The 18,306-nt window shown below is 40.5% G+C and overlaps 1 long non-coding RNA gene across 1 annotated transcript in view; it reads left to right on the top strand.

Annotated features, from left to right (window-relative positions):
- The window catches only part of LOC145522649 (uncharacterized), a 50,670-nt gene extending 33,836 nt beyond the window's left edge, over positions 1–16,834 (top strand). The window contains exon 2 of the long non-coding RNA XR_014066077.1: positions 14,536–16,834. This is a non-coding gene — a long non-coding RNA (uncharacterized LOC145522649). The remainder of the gene's footprint in view (positions 1–14,535) is intronic.
- Positions 16,835–18,306: the final 1,472 nt, after the last annotated feature.

Here is an 18,306-nt window from a genome sequence, read left to right on the forward strand (position 1 = left end):
ATTTGAGGCGAAAGAAATATACTATTAAGGGAGTTTTTACTGTATGGTTTTGGATGCAGGAAGCAGGAAGTGAGCAGTGGGGTAGCATTTTAAAATACCAGTGCTGTCAGACAGAGAAAACACATTTATGTTTACCAAAGGGATAAATTAAGAATATGGGATTAACAGATACAAACTATCTCATGTAAAATAGATAAACAATAAGGTCCTAGTGTTTAGCACAGGGAACTATATTCAGTATCTTCTAATAGTCTATAATGAAAAAGGATCTGAAAAAGAATAGATATGTATAACTGAATCATTTTGCTGTACACCTGAAAATAACATGACATTGTAAATCAACCATACTCTAATAAAAAATAAAGTAATAAAATACCAGTGCTGGGTCACAGTTCCAGAGATGCTGATATATGTGGTCTGACAGGAAGTCCAGGTGTCAGCATTTTAAAATATTACTCGAGTGATTCTAATGTCCAGCCAAGGTCGAGAAGAAGGCTGGGGTGCCCGTATTTAGAGCAGGCAGAGAAGGTTTGAACACCTTTCAAGATATAAGAGCCATTAAGAAATAATATCTTTTGACTGAAAAATCAAGAAAAAGTGAGGCCGGAAGAGGAAAGAAGATGAAGATGCATGTTTTCTATGCATCCAGTGGATTCTGTGTCCTCCCCTGTTTAGTTCCTGTTTGCTTATTACTTCCACCTGTTGGCCTTTATTTCTGGCCAACCCCACTCCTTTGCTCTTGGCTCTCTCCCCACTTCCTTTCTCATCCTCTGCTTCCCTTGCCTCTTCCATTCTTTACACTTTTCAACTTTTCCTGATTTTCTGTCCGTTAGTTCCTTTCCAATTTGCTGTAGCCAAAGGAGCAAAAATCACTTTGGCCAGGCAGGGAAGAGAAACCAGACAGGTTTGATAAATGAGCCAAGCCAGAGCTGCCTGCAGAATTGAGCAAGCCTAGGAGGACCCGGCACAGCCAGAGTGATGGCTCAGAGGACTGAGGTGGCAGAAGGCAAAGGGCAGAGCCCCTCCCCACCTCATCTCCTACATTTACCTGCAAAGCTATCACCTCAGGTTCTTTGGGAAAGCTACAGCTGCCTAGATCAGTCTCAGAGTATGAACAAAATACTAGCAACCAATCCATGCTTTCTTGTGCCAGTGGGTAGGACTGGGGGATTATACTACTTGGGACTGTTTTATGACAAGAGAGACAGGAATTTGAAATACTTTGAGCTAAAGAGAACCATTAAATCAGAACTGTCTGAAGGATGCCAAAGGCAGATAAGGGCTAAAACCAAGGACTAAAATTTTCCAGTGTCTCTCCTGCATTTTCCCCATATTCTGCTGGTTTGGGTTTCTTTTTTCTTTCCATCTTGCATGCCAGGACTCCCTGCTGCTTTTCCATCCAAGTGGTGGAAATTGTTCTAGGAATAAAAATTCTGACCAAAGAGAGAGAGAGGGAGGGAGTGTGTGTGTCTGTGTGTGGAAATGTGTGTGAGAGACAGACATGGTGGGGGGCTGCTCCAATTTTAGCATACTTGAGAAACAATCTGAATATTGAATTTTAAGCCAGCTTTTTCACTCTCTTCTTTCGCTTTCATCAAGAGGCTCTTTAGTTCTTCGCTTTCTGCTTTAAGGGTGGGGTCCTCTGTGTATCTGAGGTTATTGATATTTCTCCCAGCAGTCTTGATTCCAGCTTGTGCTTCATCTAGTCCAGCATTTTTCATGATGTGCTCTGCATATAAGTTAAATAAGCAGAGTGACAATATACAGCCTTGACATACTCCTTTCCCTATTTGGAACCAGTCTGTTTTTCCATGTCCAGTTCTAACTGTTGCTTCCTGACCTGCATACAGATTTGTCAGGAGGCAGGTCAGGTGGTCTGGTATTCCCATCTCTTGAAGAATTTTCCACCGTTTGTTGTGATCCACATAGTCAAAGACTTTGGCATAGTCAATAAAGCAGAAATAGATGTTTTTCTAGAACTCTCTCGCTTTTTCAATGATCCAACGGATGTTGGCAATTTGACTTCTGGTTCCTCTGCCTTTTCTAAATCCAGCTTGAACATCTGGAAATTCATGGTTCATGAACTGTTGAAGCCTGGCGTGAATTTTGACTATTTCTTTGCTAATATGTGAGATGAGTACAATTGTGCGGTAGTTTGAGCATTCTCTGGCATTGCCTTTCTTAGGGATTGGAATGAAAACTGACCTTTTCCAGTCCTGTGGCCACTGCTGAGTTTTCCAAATTTGCTGGCATATTGAGTGCAGCACTTTCATAACATCATCTTTTAGGATTTGAAATAGCTCAACTGGAATTCCATCATCTCCACTAGCTTTGTTTGCAGTGATGCTTCCTAAGGCCCACTTGACTTTGCATTCCAGGCTCTTGAGAGTCCCTTGGACTGCAAGGAGATCCAACCATCCATCCTAAAGGAAATCAGCCATGAATATTCATTGGAAGGACTGATGCTGAAGCTGAAACTCCAATACTTTGGCCACCTGATGCAAAGAACTGACTCATTGGGAAAGACCCTGATGCTGGGAAAGATTGAAGGTGGGAGGAGAAGGGGACAGCAGAGGATGAGATGGTTGGATGGCATCACCGACTCAATGGACATGAATTTGAGTAAACTCTGGGAGTTGCTGATGGACAGGGAGGCCTGGCGTGCTGCAGTCCATGGGGTTGCTAAGAGTTGGACATGACTGAGAGACTGAACTGAAAAATAACCTAGTTGGTTTATTGGGGTTACTTGTTGACTTTAGTCCTGGTTATCTACAGCTAAGACATTCACCTCTTCAGTACCAACTTGGCTGCCAGGTATGCATCCCTCTAAATGGGAGGAGGGAGAAACGTGAAGAATCAGAGCTACCCAAAGGCAATTGCTGCAGATTGAATCTTGTTTGGTAACTGATGTTAATTCCCCCCAAATTTCTAAGGTAGATAATTAAGGATAAATATATCTTAACATTCCTTTGGATCTCTTTGGTAGTTCAATACATAAAATCACTATTTTGAAACAAAATAAATAATGTAGCTCTTAAGTCAGGATTCAACCTAGAAAACTGCTGTGAAAAGTGAAAGTGAAAGTTGCTTAGTCGTGACTGACTCTTTATGACCCCATGCACTATACAGTCCATGGAATTCTCCAGGCCAGAATACTGGAGTGGGTAGCCAGTATTCTTCTCCAGGGGATCTTCCCAACCCAAGGATCGAACCCAGGTCCCCCACATTGCAGGCAGATTCTTTACCAGCTGAGCCACAAGGGAAGCCCCCAAAATGCTGTAAGTGTACTTAAATGTTAAAAAAAAAAAAAAAAAAACCTTTTCTGAAAAACAACAAATTCAGTTTAGCCAGGTATCAAATTTCACTTACTGTTGCTGTTGTTCAGTCACTAAGTCCTCTTTGTGATCCCATGAACTGCAGTACATCAGGCTTCCCTGTCCTTCACTATCTCCTGGAGTTTCTCAAACTCATGTCAGTTGAGTCAGTGATGCCACTCAACCATCTCATCCTCTGTTGTCCTCTTCTCTTCCTGCTTTCAATCTTATCCAGCATCAGGTTCTTTTCTAATGAGTTGGCACTTTGCATCAGGTGGCCAAAGTATTAGAGCTTCAGCTTCAGCATCAGTCCTTCCAGTGAATATTCAGCATTGATTTCCTTTAGAATTTACTGGTTCGATCTCCTTGCAGTCCAAGGGACTCTCAAGAGTCTTCTCCAGCACCGCAGTTCGAAAGCATCACTTATACTCTCTAAATGAGAAACACAAGATGCGATGGGGCCTCCAGAAGTGTGTTGCACACTTTACTGACACAGAAGGGAAAAGGACAGCTACTAGGGGAGAGTCACGTGCTTGATGACTGGAGTGCAGAGTGACCCTTGGTATCACCCCTTTCCATTCCATCAACAACTAACTTTATATCATATGGCTTCATTTACATTTAAAACACATGTGTGAGCAAAAGTCTGTCACAGTGGTAGTAGCAATACAGTAAGAGAAGTTTTTCTTTTCCTCTATTTCAAGATTGGGTTTTATGTCACTGGATGAGAAGTTTGAGAATTATGGTTTACAAGAATTTCAGTGCATTTTTTTTTTAGCCTAGCACTAATAAAACTGACAGTGGGAACTTATTGGCAATGAGAAAACAACAATTTGCGTAAACTAACAATTAGAGTCGAGGGCAAATTTCAAGAATTGTTACTTTAAGCCACAAGTTAGTGGTCATGGGAGGTGATGCCTGGGGTATGGCCTGAGGCAAATTCTCTTACTAATTTTGCCTTAGTCTTTCATTTTTTAAAAAATGCTTTTAATTTTGTATTGGGCTTCCCTGGTGGCTCAGCGGTAAAGAATCCGCCTGCCAATGCAGTGGATTTCTGTTCGATCCCTGCATTGGGAAGATCCCCTAGGGGAGGAAATCCTAGGGGGGAACACACTCCAGTATTCTTGCCTGGGAAATCCAATGGACAGAAGAGCCTGGCAAGCCACAGCCCATGGGGTCGCAGAAGAGTTGGACATGACTTAGCAAATAAACAACATTTTGTATTGGGGTATATCCGATTCTTGCCTTGAGAATCCCATGAGCAATATGAAAAGGCAAAAAGATAGGACACTGAAAGATGAACGCCCCAGGTCAGTAGGTGCCCAATATGCTACTGGACATCAGTGGAGAACTAACCTAAGAAAGAATGAAGAGATTGAGCCGAAGCAAAAACAACAGCCAGTTGTGGATGTGACTGGTGAAGGGAGTAAAGTCTGATGCTGTAAAGAGCAATATTGCATAGGAACCTGCAATGTTAAGTCCATGAATCAAAGCAAATTGGAAGTGGTCAAACAGGAGATGGCAAGAGTGAACATCGACATTTAAGAATCAGTGAAATAAAATGGACTGGAATGGGTGAATTTAACTTAAATGACCATTATATCTACTACTGTGGGCAAGAATCCCTTGGAAGAAATGGAGCAGCCATCATAGTCAAGAAAAGAGTCCGAAATGCAGTACTTGGATGTAATCTCAAAAATGACAGAATGTTCTCTCTTCGTTTCCAAGGCAAACCATTCAATATCACAGTAATCCAAGTCTATGCCCCGAACAGTAATGCTGAAGAAGCTGAAGTTGCACAGTTCTGTAAAGACATACAAGACCTTCTGGAATTAACACCCCCCAAAAGATGTCCTTTTCATTAGAGGGGACTGGAATGCAAAAATAGGAAGTCAAGAAACACCTGGAGTTAAGAGGCAAATTTGGCCTTGGAGTGAAGAATGAAGCAGGGCAAAGGCTAATAGAGTTTTGCCAAGAAAATGCACTGGTCATAGCAAACACCCTCTTCCAACAACACCAAGAAGACTCTACACATGGACATCACCAGAAGGTCAACACCGAAATCAGACTGATTATATTCTTTGCAGCCGAAGATGGAGAAGCTCTATACAGTCAGCAAAAAAAAAAAAAAGACTGGAAGCTGACTGTGGCTCAGATCATGAACTCTTTATTGCCAAATTCAAACTTAAATTGAAGAAGTAGGGCAAACTACAAGACCATTCAGGTATGACCTAAATCAAATCCCTTATGATTATACAGTGGAAGTGACAAATAGATTTAAGGGACTAGATCTGATAGAGTGCCTGATGAACTATGGATGGAGGTTCTTGACACTGTACAGGAGACAGGGATCAAGATCACCCCCAAGAAAAAGAAATGCAAAAAAGCAAAATGGTTGTCTGAGGAGGCCTTACAAATAGCTGTGAAAAGAAGAGAAGTGAAAAGCAAAGGAGAAAAGGAAAGATATACCCATCTGAATGCAGAGTTCCAAAGAATAGCAAGGAGAGATAAGAAAGCCTTCCTCAGTGACCAGTGCAAAGAAATAGAGGAAAATAATAGAGTGGGAAAGACTAGAGATCTCTTCAAGAAAATTAGAGATACCAAGGGAACATTTCATGAAAAGATGGGCTCAATAAAGTACAGAAGTGGTATGGACCTAACAGAAGCAGAAGAAATTAAGAAGAAGTGGCAAGAATACACAGAAGAACTATACAAAAAAGATCTTCACGACCCAGGTAATAGCGATGGTGTGATCACTCATCTAGAGCCAGACATCCTGGAATGCGAAGTCAAGTGGGCCATATGAATCATCACTACAAACAAAGCTAGTGGAGGTGATGGAATTCCAGTTGAGCTATTTCAAATCCTAAAAGATGATGCTGTGAAAGTGCTGCACTCAATATGCCAGCAAATTTGGAAAACTCAGCAGTGGCCACAGGATTGGAAATGGTTAGTTTTCATTCTAATCCCAAAGAAAGGCAATGCCAAGGACTGCCCACCCTACCGCACAATTGCACTCATCTCACACGTTAGCAAAATAATGGTCAAAATTCTCCATGCCAGGCTTCAACAGTTTGTGAACCATGAACTTCCGTATGTTCAAGCTGGATTTAGAAAAGGCAGAGGAACCAGAGATCAAATTGCCAACATCCGTTGGATCATAGAAAAAGCAAGAGAGTTCTAGAAAAACATCTACTTCTGCTTTATTGACTATGTCAAAGCCTTTGACTATGTGGATCACAACAAACGGTGGAAAATTCTCCAAGAGATGGGAATACTAGGTCACCTGATCTGCCTCCTAATAAATGTGTATGCAGGTCAGAAAGCAACAGTTAGAACTGGACATGGAAAAACAGACTGGTTCCAAATCGGGAAAGGAGTATGTCAAGGCTGTATATTGTCACCCTACTTATTTTTTTTTTTTATAAATTTATTTATTTCAGTTGGGGGCTAATTACTTTACAATATTGTAATAGTTTTTGCCATACATTGACATGAATCAGCCATGGGTTTACATGTGTTCCCCTTCCTGGACCCCCCACCTACCTCCCTCCCCATCCCATCCTTCTGGATCATCCCATTGCCCCGGCCCTGAGCCCTTGTCACATGCATCGAACATGGAATGGTGTTCTGTTTCACATATGATAATATACATGTTTCAATGCTATTCTCCCAGAACGTCCCACCCTCACCTTCTCCCTCAGAGTCCATAAAATTGTTCCATGCATCTGTGTCTCTTATTCTGTCTCGCATATAGGGTTATCGTTACCATCTTTCAAATTCCATATATATGCATTAGTATACTGTATTGTTGTTTTTCTTTCTGGCTTACTTCACTCTGTATAATGGGCTCCAGTTTCATCCATCTCAGTAGAACCGATTCAAATGTATTTTTTTTAATGGCTGAGTAATATTCCATTGTGTATATGTACCACAGCTTCCTTATCCATTCGTCTGCTGATGGACATCTAGGTTGCTTCCATGTCCTGGCTATTGTAAACAGTGCTGCGATGAACATTGGGGTACACGCGTCTCTTTCAATTCTGGTTTCCTCGGTGTATATGCCCAGCAGTGGGATTGCTGGGTCATATGGCAGTTCTATTCCCAGTTTTTTAAGGAATCTCCACACTGTTCTCCATAGTGGCTGGACTAGTTTGCATTCCCACCAACAGTGTAAGAGGGTTCCCTTTTCTCCACACCCTCTCCAGCATTTATTGCTTGTAGACTTTTGGATAGCAGCCATTCTGACTGGTGTGAAATGATACCTCATTGTGGTTTTGATTTGCATTTCTCTAATAATGAGTGATGTTGAGCATCTTTTCATGTGTTTGTTAGCCATCTGTATTTCTTCTTTGGAGAAATGTCTGTTTAGTTCTTTGGCCCATTTTTTGATTGGGTCGTTTATTTTTCTGGAATTCAGCTGCGTGAGCTGCTTGTATATTTTTGAGATTAATTGTTTGTCTGTTGCTTCGTTTGCTATTATTTTCTCCCATTCTGAAGGCTGTCTTTTCACCTTGCTTATAGTTTCCTTTGTTGTGCAAAAGCTTTTAATTTTAATTAGGTCCCATTTGTTTATTTTTGCTTTTATTTCCAATATTCTGGGAGGTGGGTCATGGAGGATCCTGCTGTGATTTATGTCGGAGAGTGTTTTGCCTATGTTTTCCTCTAGGAGTTTTATTGTTTCTGGTCTTACGTTTAGATCTTTAATCCATTTTGAGTTTATTTTTGTGTATGGTGTTAGGAAGTGTTCTAGTTTCATTCTTTTACAAGTGGTTGACCAGTTTTCCCAGCACCACTTGTTAAAGAGATTGTCTTTTCTCCATTGTATATTCTTGCCTCCTTTGTTGAAGATAAGGTGTCCATATGTGCGTGGGTTTATCTCTGGGCTTTCTATTTTGTTCCATTGATCTATATTTCTATCTTTGTGCCAGTACCATACTGTCTTGATGACTGTGGCTTTGTAGTAGAGCCTGAAGTCAGGCAGGTTGATTCCTCCAGTTCCATTCTTCTTCCTCAAGATTGCTTTGGCTATTCGAGGTTTCTTATATTTCCATACAAATTGTGAGATGATTTGTTCTAGTTCTGTGAAAAATACCATTGGTAGCTTGATAGGGATTGCATTGAATCTATAGATTGCTTTGGGTAGTATACTCATTTTCACTATGTTAATTCTTCCAATCCATGAACACGGTATATTTCTCCATCTGTTTGTGTCCTCTTTGATTTCTTTCATCAGTGTTTTATAGTTTTCTATATATAAGTCTTTTGTTTCTTTAGGTAGATATATTCCTAAGTATTTTATTCTTTTTGATGCAATGGTGAATGGTATTGTTTCCTTAATTTCTCTTTCTGTTTCCTCAATATTGGAGTATAGGAATGCAAGGGATTTCTGTGTGTTAATTTTATATCCTGCAACTTTACTATATTCATTGATCAACTCTAGTAATTTTCTAGTAGAGTCTTTAGGGTTTTCTATGTAGAGGATCATGTCATCTGCAAACAGTGAGAGTTTTACTTCTTCTTTTCCTATCTGTATTCCTTTTATTTCTTTTTCAGCTCTGATTGCTGTGGCCAAAACTTCCAAAACTATGTTGAATAGTAGTGGTGAAAGTGGGCATCCTTGCCTTGTTCCTGACTTTAGGGGAAATGCTTTCAATTTTTCACCATTGAGGATAATGTTTGCTGTGGGTTTGTCATATATAGCTTTTATTATGTTGAGATATGTTCCTTCTATTCCTGCTTTCTGGAGGGTTTTAATCATAAATGGATGCTGAATTTTGTCAAAGGCTTTTTCTGCATCTATTGAGATAACCATATGGTTTTTTTTCTTTCAATTTGTTAATGTGGTGTATTACATTGATTGATTTGCGGATGGTAAAAAAACCTTGCATTCCTGGGATAAAGCCCACTTGGTCATGATGTATGATCTTTTTAATATGATGTTGGATTCTGTTTGCTAGAATTTTATTAAGGATTTTTGCATCTATGTTCATCAGTGATATTGGCCTGTAGTTTTCCTTTTTTGTGACATCTTTGTCTGGTTTTGGAATTAGGGTGATGGTGGCCTCATAGAATGAGTTTGGAAGTTTATCATCTTCTGCAATTTTCTGGAAGAGTCTGAGTAGGATAGGTGTTAGCTCTTCTCTAAATTTTTGGTAGAATTCCGCTGTGAAGCCGTCTGGTCCTGGGCTTTTGTTTGCTGGAAGATTTCTGATTACAGTTTCGATTTCCGTGCTTGTGATGGGTCTGTTAAGATCTTCTATTTCTTCATGGTTCAGTTTTGGAAAGTTATACTTTTCTAAGAATTTGTCCATTTCTTCCAAGTTGTCCATTTTATTGGCATATAGCTGTTGGTAGTAGTCTCTTATGATCCTTTGTATTTCTGTGGAGTCTGTTGTGATCTCTCCATTTTCATTTCTAATTTTGTTTATCTGATTCTTCTCCCTTTGTTTCTTGATGAGTCTGGCTAATGGCTTGTCAATTTTGTTTATCTTCTCGAAAAACCAGCTTTTAGTTTTGTTGATTTTTGCTATGGTCTCTTTTGTTTCTTTTGCATTTATTTCTGCCCTAATTTTTAAGATTTCTTTCCTTCTACTGACCCTGGGGTTTTTCATTTCTTCCTTCTCTAGTTGCTTTAGGTGTAGAGTTAGTTGATTTATTTGATTTTTTTCTTGTTTCTTGAGGTACGCCTGTATTGCTATGAACCTTCCCCTTAGTATTGCTTTTACAGTGTCCCATAGGTTTTGGGTTGTTGTGTTTTCATTTTCATTCGTTTCTATGCATAATTTGGTTTCTTTTTTGATTTCTTCTGTGATTTGTTGGTTATTCAGAAGCGTGTTGTTTAGCCTCCATATGTTGGAACTTTTAATAGTTTTTTTTCTGTAATTGAGGTCTAATCTTACTGCATTGTGGTCAGAGAAGATGGCTGGGATGATTTCAATTTTTTTGAATTTACCAAGGCTAGATTTATGGCCCAGGATGTGATCTATCCTGGAGAAAGTTCCATGTACACTTGAGAAAAAGGTAAAATTGATTGTTTTGGGGTGGAAACTCTTGTAAATATCAATTAAATCTAATTTGTCTATTGTATCATTTAAAGTTTGTGTTTCCTTGTTAATTTTCTGTTTAGTTGATCTATCCATATGCGTGAGTGGAGTATTAAAGTCTCCCACTATTATTGTGTTATTGTTAATTTCCCCTTTCATACTTGTTAGTATTTGCCTTTTATATTGTGGTGCTCCTATGTTGGGTGCATATATATTTATGATTGTTACGTCTTCTTCTTGGATTGATCCTTTGATCTTTATGTAGTGTCCTTCTTTGTCTCTTTTCACATCCTTTATTTTAAAGTCTATTTTATCTGAAATGAGTATTGCGACTCCTGCTTTCTTTTGGTCTCCGTTTGCATGGAATATGTTTTTCCATCCTTTCACTTTCAGCCTGTGTGTGTCCCTAGTTTTGAGGTGGGTCTCTTGTAGACAGCATATATAGGGGTCTTGTTTTTGTATCCATTCAGCAACCCTTTGTCTTTTGGTTGGGGCATTCAACCCATTTACATTTAAGGTAATTCTTGATAAGTATGATCCCGTTGCCATTTACTTTGTTGTTTTGAGTTCGTGTTGAAACATCCTTTCTGTGTTTCCTGTTTAGAGAAGATCCTTTAGCATTTGCTGGAGAGCTGGTTTGGTGGTGCTGAATTCCCTCAGCTCTTGCTTGTCTGTAAAGCTTTTGAATTCTCCTTCATATCTGAATGAGATCCTTGCTGGGTACAGTAATCTGGGTTGTAGATTATTCTCTTTCATTACTTTAAGTATGTCCTGCCATTCCCTTCTAGCCTGAAGGGTTTCTATTGAAAGATCAGCTGTTATCCTTATGGGGATCCCCTTGTGTGTTATTTGTTGTTTTTCCCTTGCTGCTTTTAATATTTGTTCTTTGTGTTTGATCTTTGTTAATTTGATTAATATGTGTCTTGGGGTGTTTCGCCTTGGGTTTATCCTGTTTGGAGCTCTCTGGGTTTCTTGGACTTCTGTGACTATTTCTTTCCTCAATTTAGGGAAATTCTCAACTATTATCTCCTCGAGTATTTTTTCATGGCCTTTCCTTTTATCTTCTTCTTCTGGGACTCCTATGATTCGAATGTTGGGGCGTTTCATATTGTCCCAGAGGTCCCGGAGGTTTTCCTCATTTCTTTTGATTCTTTTTTCTTTTTTCCTCTCTGCTTCGTTTATTTCCATCATTCTATCTTCTACCTCACTTATCCTATCTTCTGCCTCCGTTATTCTACTGTTGGTTCCCTCCAGAGTGTCTTTTATCTCCTTTATTTCATTATTCATTCTATATTGACTCCTTTTTATTTCTTCTAAGTCCTTGATAAACATTTCTTGCATCTTCTCAATCCTTGTCTCCAGGCTATTTATCTGTAACTCCATTTTGCTTTCAAGATTTTGGATCATTTTTATTATCCTTATTCTAAATTCTTTTTCAGATAGATTCCCTATCTCCTCCTCTTTTGTTTGGCTTTGTGGGCATTTCTCATTTTCCTTTACTTGCTGAGTATTTCTCTGCCTTTTCATCTTGTTTAGATTGCTGTGTTAGGCGTGGCCCTTCTGTATTCTGGTAGTATGAAGTTCCTCTTTGTTGTGGAGGTTCCTCACTGCGGTTGGGGTTGGACAGGTGGCTTGTTAAGGCTTCCTGGTTGGGGGAGCTTGTGTCGGTGTTCTGGTGGGTGGAGCTGGATTTCTGCTCTCTAGAGTGCAATGGCGTCACCAGTATTAATTTTTGAGATGTCTATGGATTTGGTGTGCCTCTGGGCAGCCTGTATATTGATGCTCAGGTCTATGTTCCTGCGTTGCTGGAGAATTTGCGTTGTATGTCTTGCTCTGGAACTTATTGTCTCTTGGGTGGAGCTTGGTTTCAGTGTGTTTATGGAGGCTATTGGATGGTCTCTTATTAATTAATGTTTCCCCTGGCTTTCAGTCTTATTCTTGCAGTAGCCTCAAGACTTCTCCTTCCATACAGCCTCAATAATAAAACTTTTAGGTTAATGGTGAAAAGATTCTCCACAGTGAGGGATACCCAGAAAGGTTCACTGAGTTACATGGAGAGATGAGGTGGGGGGGGTGGGTTGAGGTGACCAGGAGGGGAAGAGAGGAATTCAAATGTGGAGAGAGCAATCTAGCCAGTAAGCACTTCCCTCTGTGCTTTCCACAGTCTGGAACCCTCAGAGTGATTCACAGAGATACATAGAGAGGGGGGAGGAAGGTAACAGAGGTGAGCATGAGTAGAAAGGGAGGAATTAAGAGGGGAGAGAGAGATCTGGGCAGTATCCTGTTCCTGAAGTGTTCTCCGGTACCCAGAACACCCTCAGAGATTCACAGAATTGGGTTGAGAAGAGAAGGAGGAGGGTGGGAGATAGAGGTTCCCTGGGGGAGAAGAAAGAGCATCAATAGGGGGAGAGAGTGATCAGGCCAGTGATCACACTCCTGAGTAAAAATGGGTCCTAAAGATTGGGTTCTTAAATGTACAAAATTGATATCAAATATGTAAAACAAAGATTAAAAATCTAGAGTAGAGGTTAGACTCTTATAAAACTTACAATCTAAAAAAAAAAAAAGAAAAAAAGGAAACAGTGTAAAAAGAAAAAAAACAGTAAAACAGTAAAAAAAGAAACAGTAAAAAAATGTAGAACAGGAAAAAAAACATTAAAAAAAAGAAAACACAAAAGGTATAAGATATATGTATGTAGTTTGCTTCAAAAATAGGGGTTTTTTTTTTTTTGCAAGTTAATAGTGGGTTATGAAAATGAAAGTTAAAGGTGTAATAGAGGACTTGAAGAAAAAGGAAAGAAGAGAAAAAAAAATTTTTTTAATTAAAAAAAAAATAATAATAATAGTAAAAAATATATATATCCCGGACTTTCTCTGGAGCTGTTGTGAGCAGTGTGGGATCTGCTCAGTTTTAGATAGATCCTTATTCCTGCTTATACTTTTCAAGATCTATAGGTCCTTTTCAATGCAGTCGGTATTAACTACAGGGATCTTAATCTGTTGGCCTGTCCCTTCCAAAGCGCTTCCCTCTGTTTATTTGGCTTCTGTTTGGAGATCTTTTCAGTATCTAATTTCTGCCCTGCTACAAAGCGGTGGAGGTGATCTCTTTAGGTTCGCTTGTTCAATCGTGCTGTGGGGAGGAAGGAACACTGCACATCTGGCGTGTGTGTGGTAAGCTCGCAGTGTCTCGACCGCACTGGGTTCGCCCCCGCTCACGGCGTGTGTGCTTTCCCCGTCTACCCTGCTCAGGCTTCAGGTTACTCGGCCGGGGAGCGGGCCCTGAGCTGCGTGCACTTCCCAGGTCTAAGCCGCTCAGGTTCAGGCTCCCGGTTACTCCACAAAGGCGCAGACTCGGTTTCGCCCGCGGCTTGTGCCGTTCCCGGTCGGAGCTGCTTTGGCGAGCGCGCTCTCCCCTGTTGGGGCGGTGCGGCTTATCACCTCCCTGGTCGCCGCCTCGGTTTACGGGCGCGCCCGGCTCCGGTGTGCTTTGTGTCGGTTCTGAGGAGCTGGTCTCTGGCTGCGACCCTCCCGGCGGCTGTCGACCCTCCGGGATCTCAGGCAGTCTTTGCTTAGAAACTGGGAGCCTGTTTGCAGTTTGGTAGGGGGTGCCCTCTCTGGAGCCGAGTTTGCCCCTTTCCGGCTCTGGCGGGCCCCGCCTGCCCGCTGTGTCCGGCGGGGGATGGGGCGGTCCGCAGCCGGCTAGCTCTCCTCTGGTATCGCTCAGTCCTTTGTTCTGTGAGCGGGCCGGCAGTGCCTTAGAGTTGGGCTTTTCGCGGGATAGTTCTCTCTCTCTCGCTGTCCCACAGTTTAGGTTACTATCTCACGTTAGCTCCCTCAGATTGCCCTCGGGGCACTCGGGCCCGGTCCTTACCCTAGGCAATGCCGCCCGCTCCTCTCCGTTCAGCCCCCACTTGCTGGTGGCGGATGATGCGAGCGTCTGGGGTTCTTTGCTGGGAGTTGCTTTAGGCACGTAATCTGTGGATTTTATTTATTTTTTCCTCCCAGTTACGTTGCCCTCCGAGATAAGAAATCCTCCCCCACACCCGCCGGTGAGAGGGTTTCCTGGTGCTTGGAAATTCCTCCTCTTTTACGACTCCCTCCCCGGGACGGGTCTCCGTCCCTAACTCTTTTGTCTCTCTTTTTATCTTTTATAATTTCTCCTACCTCTATTGAAGATAATGCGCTGTTTTTGTGGAAGCCTGACGTCCTCAGCCAGCCTTCAGAAGTAGTTTTGTGAAGTTTGGTCAGCGTTCAGATGTTCTTTCGATAAATTTGTGGAGGAGAGAGTGGTCTCCCCGTCCTATTCCTCTGCCATCTTCCCTACTTATTTAACTTATATGCAGAGTACATCATGAGAAATGCTGGACTGGATGAAGCACTAGCTGGAATCAAGATTGCTGGGAGAAATACGAATAACCTCAGATATGCAGATGATGCCACACTTATGGCAGACAGCAAAGAACTAAAGAGCCTCTTGATGAAAGTGTAAGAGGAGAGTGGAAAATTTGGTTTAAAACTCAACATTCAGACAACTAAAATCATGGCATCTAGTCCCATCACTTGAAAGCAAATAGATGGGGAAACAGTGGAAACAGTGAAAAACTTCATTTTGGGGGTTCGAAAATCACTGCAGATGGTGACTGCAGCCATGAAATTAAAATATGCTTGCTCCTTGGAAGAAAGTTATGACCAACTTCGACAGTGAATTAAAAAGCAGAGACATTACTTTGCCAACAAAGGTCTATCTAGTCAAAGCTATGGTTTTTCCAATAGTCCTGTATGGATGTGAGAGTTGGACTATAAGGATAGCTGAGCACTGAAGAATTGATGCTTTTGAACTGTGGTGTTGGAGAAGACTCTTGAGAATCTCTTAGATGGCAAGGAGATTCACAAGTTCACCCTAAAGGAAATCAGTCCTGAATATTCATTGGAAGGACTGATGCTGAAGCTGAAACTCCAATCCTTTGGCCACCTGATGCGAAGCACCAACTCATTGGAAAAGACCCTGATGCTGGGAAAGATTGAAGGCAGGAGGAGAAGGGATGACAGAGGATGAGATGGCTGGACGGCATCACCGCCTCAATGGACATGAGTTTGAGTAAACTGAGCAACTGAACTGAACTGATAGTGGATTGACAATGTTGTGATAGTTTCAGCTGAATAGTGAAGGGACTCAGGCATACATAAATATGTATCCATTCTCCCCCAAACTCCCCTCCCATCCAGGCTGCCACATAACATTGAATGGAATTCCATGTGCTATACAGTAGGCTTAGACTTTCATTTTGATGTATGGATACTATTCTGAACTAAGCTGCTGTCATCACCCAACTGGAGTGGGTGATACTTACTACTGAAGCATGTATCCTTCTTATTGGTTTAGCCACATGTACTCTGTTCCTTTCATTTGTTCTCCATGGGGTTGCCAGAGCATTAATCTCATGATGCTGGATCCGGTACCAATATGGCTACTTGCCATCATTTTCTACTTCTCCTTCTGGGAGTCATCGAAAGGCAATGTATTGTCAGGGTTCTCCACGGAAACAGAACCAATAGGATACACACACACACACACACACACACACACACACACACACACGATTTGTTATTAGAAGTCAGTTCATGCATTATGGGCGCTGAAGTTTCCCATGATCAAATCATCCCTGGTATAATGTTTTTAAGGAAAGGCTGGCTTCCTGAACTTGCAACTTGTGTAGCTGTAGAGAGTCCCATGCCTAGAAGGGCACATTTGGTTTAACACTCTGCTGATGACATCTTGAAAAGCTTAATAATTTTATCTGAATTTTTGTTTTGTAAGTGATGTCTGAAGAGAAAATCTGTAAATATTTCACACAGACACATAAATGATATGGTTGACAATGAACAGCAAGTGAAAAAAAAATTGTATAGCAAACTGAGAGAGTATCCTTGGGAAAAAATGGAAAAAGCATTACATTTTATCACCTTTAATGGTTTTTTTTTTTCTGCTTTTGAATGTGGGGCACTATGTTCTCATATTGCATGGAACCCTACAGATTAAGTAGTCAGTCTCCGAGAAAGTTTTACAAATGTATGAATACCAAGAGGTGGGAATTGTTTGGGGATTTCTTAGAGGCTGGCTACTTCACTAATTACTACAAGAGGATAATTCTCCCTGCTGAAAAAAAAATATTTTTAACCTTATACTGAATTTATATATGCATACGTATATGTGTTGTGTGTGTGTATGTGGTGGTTTGGTGGTTTAGTCGCTAAATCATGTCCAACTCTTTGCGACCCCATGGACTGTAGCCCTCCAGACTCCTCTGTCCATCGAATTCTCCAGGCAAGAATACTGGAATGGGTCAAAAACTGCTGACCAGTTGAGCTGATTTAGCATGATTCTACATTTTACATTTTTCTCTATGTACAACTAAAGATATAAAAGCTGCCTTGGAAAAAATAAAGCTAGGAGACGCTGGAAAAAAAAAAAAAGAATACTGGAATGGTTTGCCATTTTCTTCTCCAGAGGATCTTCCTGATCCAGGGATCAAACCCAGGTCTCTTGCATTGCAGGCAGATTATTTATCTACTTAGCTATGAGGGAAGCCTTGTGAGTGTATATTTACAAGATTTTGACTTAGCAAAATGTTGTCACCAATAGGTACCAAACTATGGATGAATGTTACTGAAGTAGATTTTAAAAAGATTGTATGTTCATTGGAGTATATGTGTTTTTAAAAGTCAGTTTCTTCTAAAAAGTTAGTTTCTTAATATTAGCATAGCTCAGTGGTTGTGGCCAACATAGTTTTGTTATAAAATATCACACTGTAAAATTAATATGGTGCCCTATGGAAATAATTCTAGTTCTAGTGCAGATGCTAAGAACTTCCTAGGTATTTCTAATTCATGCAGAGATCATTTCATACTGATATAGTCCTTAATGATCAATCTCCAAGTATTTTTATAGACTAATTATATGCTGCTAGGGTTATAATAATGTTTTACATATGAGGCTTACTTCACATATGAAAATGTAATTCATGGTCTGTATTCTGGGTTTATAGTTTCCATAGCAGTGGACTTCTAGTTTTGTTGAAGAGTTGTCATTGAAAATAGACCATAATAAAGAAAAACGTCAAGGGGAAATTATGCAAATTCAGTCATCTTTTTTAAAAACCCTAGTCTTCGTTTTGGGCTTCCCTAGTAACTTAGCTTTTAAAGAAACCATCTGCAGTGCAGGAGACCCCGGTTCTATTCCTGGGTTGGCAAGATCCCATGGAGGAGGGTATGGCAACCCACTCCAGAATTCTTGCCTGGAGAATCCACATAGACAGAGGAGCCTGGTGGGCTACAGTCCATAGGGCCGCAAAGAGTCGGACACGACTGAGTGACAGCACAGTCTTTGTTTCACTGTTCTTCTATATTCACTCGTAGTCTTAAACTACAGCTGATCACAGGACAACACTGATGAGCATGGAAGTCCAGTTTCACAAAACAAAGATGAAACTAAGTCTTTAACTTTTGAAAGTTAATAGGGCCTGTCAAGTATATTTAAGAATGTAAATGGAAACTTTTCAGGTACTAAGACAAAGTTCTAAAAATTAAGTTTATTTCTTTATATACAAGGTCCAAACATTTCATGATTTACTGGTAAAAGTAAAATAAGATACATTGTTTGAAATTCAAAATTTTGACTTAATGTATTCCCTTTAGGTTACATCACAGAATAGCTAATCAGATTATAAACACCTTGACTGAGATTAAAACTGGATATATTTGACTCTTTAACTATATCCCTAATACTTATTTCTATTTCTACAGAACAAAAAAACCCAGATATTTTTGTACATTCACTTCAATGTTCACAAAAAAACCCCAAAAAACTCCTCTGCAACTGATCTGATCTGATGTCAGAAAAACAATAGCTCAATCAGTATTGGCTCTGACTTTATCAATTATTTTCA

This window comes from Giraffa tippelskirchi, chromosome 10 (genome assembly GCF_054371585.1).
Source record: "Giraffa tippelskirchi isolate mGirTip1 chromosome 10, T2T-mGirTip1v1.2.pri, whole genome shotgun sequence".
Lineage (NCBI taxonomy): Eukaryota > Metazoa > Chordata > Mammalia > Artiodactyla > Giraffidae > Giraffa > Giraffa tippelskirchi.